We start from the raw sequence: 6540 nt of genomic DNA, 5'->3' as shown, positions 1-6540 counted from the left end.
GTTCAAATATGCTCCTCTTATAGGAGTTATAAATGCTCATCTGATAGGCCTTATATATAATCAAATATACTTCTCTTATAAGTTATCTATGCTCACATATGCTCTGTTTAGATTTACATGTGTGTTTATGCACATTCTCTCTCTGTCTGTCTCACCACACCTCCGCCCACCTGGGTTCCCGAGAACAGCTTCGTCACCTCTGATTCGAGGATTCACTTCAAGCCGATGGTAATACAATTCTCTCTTCACTTGGTTTATATTCCAAATTGATACGTTTTAACGACCTACTGGAGGGCCTTGCCCCCTCTCTGCTTCATGGCTTTATTGCTGCTTTTGTTCCTCGAGGCCCACTGGTGTTCCTGGCCGAAGAACTCGTCAGCGGAGACGTAAACTGGAAGGACAAGGTTCAATGCCTGGCAGGGGACTCAGGGAATGGCGCAGGGTCAACAAAAGAAGTGGTTGATGTGGTCAGTGTAGGCGGGTGAGGGGAGTTGAAAAAGGTGGTCGCTGTTGTGATGGCGGTTGTAGTGTGTTTGCCAACGAGGCTGCAAGGCTCCTCTGGTAAGCTGTGAGCAGTGCCAAAGAGCTTTAACGTTCTAGAAGTGGTTCTTGAAGTTCCTGGCTCCTGCCCCGTGTCTCTCTCACTGACTGGTTTTACTCAGTTCTTGCCTCTGGAGTTGCAGTCGTGTCTGTAGTCTGTCTCTTGTACAGACTCAGAGGTCGTGGGGACAGCCAGTGTAGAGCTTTCAAATGCAGTTTTCTTTAGAAGCAACCATGTGACAAGAATGTCGTCGAAGAAGTGAAAGTAAGAGGTTGTAATATGTAATGGTAATTTTACGATTTAGATTAGATTTTGTCACCGAAGCGGTTAGTTTGTTGTGCACCCCATATCCATCCTGCGGAGGATAGCGCAAGAGCATATGGATACAGAAAAGGCCACAGGAACTAGGCCCTTGAACTTGAATGATTCGCAGGTACTGTCCCGACTCGGGTCTTTTCCAGATGGTGACCCGGTGTATTCCGAACTAGGCCCCCAAAAGAGTTAACAGGAATACATCTAGATTTATATCTACGTGGCAGCTGATACCAAAGTGATTAATGTGATAAGATAGTGGGGGGAAGAGAGTGTGTGTGTGTGTTGATGGTGGTGGCGGGGATCGTAGTGGTCGTGGTGGTCCAGCCATCAGTAGTGGTCGTGGTGGTCCAGTCATCAGCAGTGGTCGTGGTGGTCCAGTCATTAGTAGTGGTCGTGGTGGTCCAGTCAGCAGTAGTGGTCGTGGTGGTCCAGCCATCAGTAGTGGTCGTCGTGGTCCAGTCAGCAGTAGTGGTCGTGGTGGTCCAGTCATTAGTAGTGGTTGTGGTGTTAGAGTCACCGGTAGTAGTGGTGTTACCGTACGGACATCGATAACAGAGGTCGAGGAGGAAACAGTCAACGGTGCTGGACAACAGACAACAGGTAGGTAAAATGGTTTATGAAACGGCAGTTTCTGCTTCCCAAGAACGGAGTAGAGACTGTCTGGAGTTTATCCATCATGTGGATGGCAACTCAAGAGCATATGGATACAACAACATAAAGCCTTCCCCATATCTGTTTCCCGTAATTCCCGCTATGGGAGTTTCCACTTCCCTTGACATTTTGGCACCCCTTCATTCGCGTCTGTCTGGACAGAACTCACGTCCAACAAACCACGCTCTAGTCTACAAGAATTGATATATCCTGCCATAGCCCCAACACACCAGCTACTCTGTAAATGGTCCAAGTCGGACCGTAACGTCGTCTTAAGCTCCTCCGATGTGCAGGTTATTTATATATTGTGTACGCCAGCTACCTTCCACGCAAATATACGCATTACAGCTCTTCAGCCAGGCGAGATATCGGAACCGAGGACTCGTGTAAAAAATCTTTTAATGTCGGCTTAGCATCAATAAATTATATAAAATAATAAAAAATATTGAGATATCTTTCTGAAGCTTCCTGTATAGTTATTCTATCGCCACCCAATGCTTTATTTATTATTATGCACAAACTTAACTGTGCAATATAGCACACAAGTTGACAGGTTGATCATGCCACCAGGGGGCCTAGTCTGGGACCAGGCCCCGGGGGCGCTGCCCCCCCGCAAACATCCTTCACGTATCCTTCATAAACAGTGATGGTCCAAGGAGGGTTATGTACCTCTGTCAGGTACATAACCAAAAAAAAACACTAGTGTGTTTGTTAATAATTAACATTATTATAAACATTAGTAAGAACTCTGACTTAAACATTAATCCCTGCAGACGGTAGATAAAAAGATCTGATCCGATTAAGGGGATGATAATGCCAAGGCACTCTTCTGAGTAAGGGACTTGGAGCTCCTAATAGAAGGCTCTCCCAGTAGACTCTACTGGGAGAGCCTTCTATTAGGAGACACAGAAAACAACTGGTATATATTCTTTGGTAGAGAGCAGAATATACTTGATAATACAAGGTATACGAGGAGTATACTTGAAGACCAGGTCCCTAATGTTCACGACAACATACTTGGGTGAGAGATATGGGAGGAAAGTGCTGAAATACAATCTAGCGCCGTGGATGTAAGAGAAAGTTGTGTCAACATGCGTGGACCAAGACTCTTCAACCTGCTGCCAGCAGATACCAGAAATATTACCGGAACTAAGAGGAAAGTGAGCATTTATCTGTAGGTAAGTGGCGATGATTGTGTCTGTATTATTATTAATAACATTATTATTATTATTTCTGGGATGATGATGATGGCGAGAATGATCCAGGATGGTGATGATGAGGATAACGTGAATGATCCAGGATGATGATAAGGGTGGATTTATTAAGAGTGACACTAGAAAAGTGACCGTGATAGTGGGAGGGAGAGACAACAGGGAGAGAGAGACAATAGGGATGGAGGGATGATGGAGGGATGGAGGGATGGAGGGATGGAGGGATGGGGGAGGGAGGGAGGGAGGGAGGAGGGAGGGAGGGACGGAGGGAGGGAGTGAGTTAGTGGTTCAGACCATGGTCATTCAACTCTAAATAACAAAAGTGCAGGAATTTCCTGTTGGAGAGAGAGAGAGAGAGAGAGAGAGAGAGAGAGAGAGAGAGAGAGAGAGAGAGAGAGAGAGAGAGAGAGAGAGAGACAGACAGACAGACAGACAGACAGACAGACAGAGACAGAGAGACTCCACCACACAGACAGACAGACAAACTTGTGAAGTGTCGAGCAGACTGACAGACAAACACCAGCGGACTCAACCTGCCACAACCTCAACAAAAGAACAGACCTGAACAAAAGACACAAACATGAACAAAAAAACACAAACATGATAAACACAAATATGGACAAAAACATCGATGAACAAACACCTTGGCTTAAATGGCATTTGATTAATTTTGGTGAAAACAACAAGTGGGCCATTTACTTTAGTGAGTTGTACAGGTGGTGGCAGAGTGGTGGCACTGGTGGCAGAGTGGTGGCAGAGTGGTGGCAGAGTGGTGGCAGAGTGGTGGCAGTGGTGGCAGAGGTGGCGGCAGTGGTGGCAGAGTGGTGGCAGTGGTGGCAGTGGTGGCAGCGGTGGCAGAGTGGTGGCAGTGGTGGCAGAGGTGGCGGCAGTGGTGGCAGAGTGGTGGCAGTGGTGGCAGTGGTGGCAGCGGTGGCAGAGTGGTGGCAGTGGTAGCAGAATGACGCCAGTAATTCGTTCCTCAACACCTAAATCAAAACACTGCTGCTTCAGCAGATAGTTATAAGTGAACTTTGAGCAGAACTCAACAGTAATGTCATGGTTACATTCCCTTCACCTCGGTCACTACCTCACCTTCTTGATATTCAACCCAACCCCCAACCCCTACCACCAACCTCTATGTTCACCCATCATTAAAATGGGTACCTGGGTGTTAGATGACTGGTTTGGGGCGCATCCTGGGACAAAATCGACCTCATTTTCCCGACTGGTTGACCAGGCAAGTACCAGACGAGCCTGGCCTAGGGCTGGGCTCCGAGAGTAGTCAAACTCTCGAAACTCTTCAAAGGTATATCATAGGTATAGAGGAAATCCTCTGCATAGCAAGCGGCTTTCTATATAGTAGTATGTCACTGATGTCAGCTATGGTCTGTATAAGTTGTATCACGTACTTGTAGAAATAGATACTATTATTATTATTATTATTATTATATTATTATTATTATTATTATTATTATTATTATTATTATAACCTCAACCTCATACGTGTGGATACCCACGCTCTGTTATCCCAAGCAAGCTGCGATACACAGCTATGGTGCCCTTCGTAGTTATACCAAACGATTTGCTATATAAGTTAAAGGTATAACTCTCCTTGTGGTAACTAGCGTGTGTGTGTGTGTGTAATGAGAGACAGAGATAAAGATTGAGATAGAGAGAGAGAGAGAGAGAGATATCATTAAAAGTCCGTCTACTAGATGGACGCAGCTGTCTGTCAGATAAGGATGAGAACTATGGTATAACAGACAGCCAAGTTACTTCAGCAATCAGCCAGACTCCTGACAGCTCACCTGATTAGTTGAAAATGTCTTTCAATCGATTTGTACATAATTTTCTCGGGTTATTGAACACCAAGTTGAAGCAAGGCAGATTAACTTACGAAGAGACGTGAGGAACAATATAGGAGACAGCAGCAAGCATACACGTAGGGAGCACATTTTGTACTCATGGGCGAAGTGTGTTTTTGAGAGGATTCATAGTTTAAGAGGCGGAAGATGAAGATTTCAGAAAAAAACGTTATGATAGCGTACTAAAGGCGTGATAGACACTATCCGAAGGAATATATTAGTTCACGGCAACACACACCCTCTCCCTCTGTCTGTCTGTCTCTTCCTCTCTCTCTCTCTCTCTCTCTCTCTCACTGCGGGGTTCTACAGGGGTCAGTCCTAGGGCCGGTGCTGTGTCTGGTATGTGTGAATGATATGCCGGAAGTGATAAACTCAGAAGTGTCCCTGTTTGCAGACGATGCGAAGCTAATGAGGAGAATTTAAGTGGATGAGGATCAGGTAGGACTACAAAGGGATCTGAACAGGCTGGAAGCCTGGTCCAGCAACTGCCTCCTGGAGTTTAACCCCACCAAGTGCAAAGTCATCAAGATTGGGGTAGGTCAAAGAAAACCGCAGAGTACAGGCTAGGGGGACAAAGACTGCAAACCTCACTCAAGGAAATGGATCTTGGAGTGAGTAGAATACCGAGAACATCTGAAGGATACATCAATCAAACAACTGTTGCAGCATATGGGCGCCTGACAAGCCTAAGAATAGCGTTTAGACACCTTAGTAAGGAATCGTTCAAGACGCTGCACACAGTGTACATTAGGCCTCACATTGGAGTATGCAGCACCAGTTTGGAACCCACGTCAAGAAATTAGAGAAATAGCAAAGGGTTGCAACAGGACTAGTCCCGAAGCTAAGGAGTATGTCCTACGAGGAGAGGTTAAGGGAAATCGACCTGACGACACTGGAGGACAGGAGGGAAAGGGATAACATAACATATAAAATACTGAGAGGAATTGACAAGGTGGACAGAGACAGGATGTTCCAGAGATGTGACACGGACCTTCCCGAATCTACTACTCTATTTCTGCAACATTGCAAGCTCCTGATAATGTGTTGATTCCAACACGAAAGGCCTAGAGCTATCACTCAGCTCCCCTTGTGGTTGTTTTGCATAGTAATATATATGTAAATTAACTAGGACAACCTCCTTGCGAGTGTCCACGACCACCTTGCAAGGAGGTGGGCGTGGATGTTCGCAAGGGGGGCGTGGATGCTCGCTACACCACCCACGCCCGCGGTCACAAAAACCACTTCATCATGTCCGCCTCCGAACTCGGGGACGCCACTTGAAAAAAAAATTAACCACACAAAAAGTGTCGTCCAGCAAACAAGACTGAAACAATGACGAGGATTTTTTCCACAGACACAACAGGAGTATGTGTACGGTGACCACAGTGACCACAGTATCCACAGGGTGTCCATAGGGTGTCCACAGGATGTTCACAGGATTCACAAGGATCACCAAATAATCACTGCAATTCCCTAGGGATTTCCAGGTGAAGGTGGTGCTGGGGTTTACCACAGTTGGACAGGTTTTGCTGTCTATTTCACGGTCAGGAACAAGACCACACATCCGTATATATATATATATATATATATATATATATATATATATATATATATATATATATATATATATATATATATATATATATATATATATATATATATATATGGAGAGTGGTGAAGCAATGTAAAAAGAGAGCAAATGAGAGAGTGGGTGAGATTTTATCAACAAATTTTATTGAAAATAAGAAAAAGTTTTGGTGTGAGATTAACAAGTTAAGGAAGTCTAGAGAACAAATGGATTTGTTATTAAATGGAGAGTTAGAGGTATTGGGAAGATAGAGGGAATATTTTGAGAAATTGTTAAATGTTGATGAAGATAGGGAAGCTGTGATTTCGTGTATAGGGCAAGGAGGAATAACATCTTGTAGGAGTGAGGAAGAGCCAGTTGTGAGTGTGG

This window comes from Cherax quadricarinatus, chromosome 78 (assembly GCF_038502225.1).
Source record: "Cherax quadricarinatus isolate ZL_2023a chromosome 78, ASM3850222v1, whole genome shotgun sequence".
NCBI lineage: Eukaryota > Metazoa > Arthropoda > Malacostraca > Decapoda > Parastacidae > Cherax > Cherax quadricarinatus.
This window is presented reverse-complemented; position numbering follows the sequence as displayed.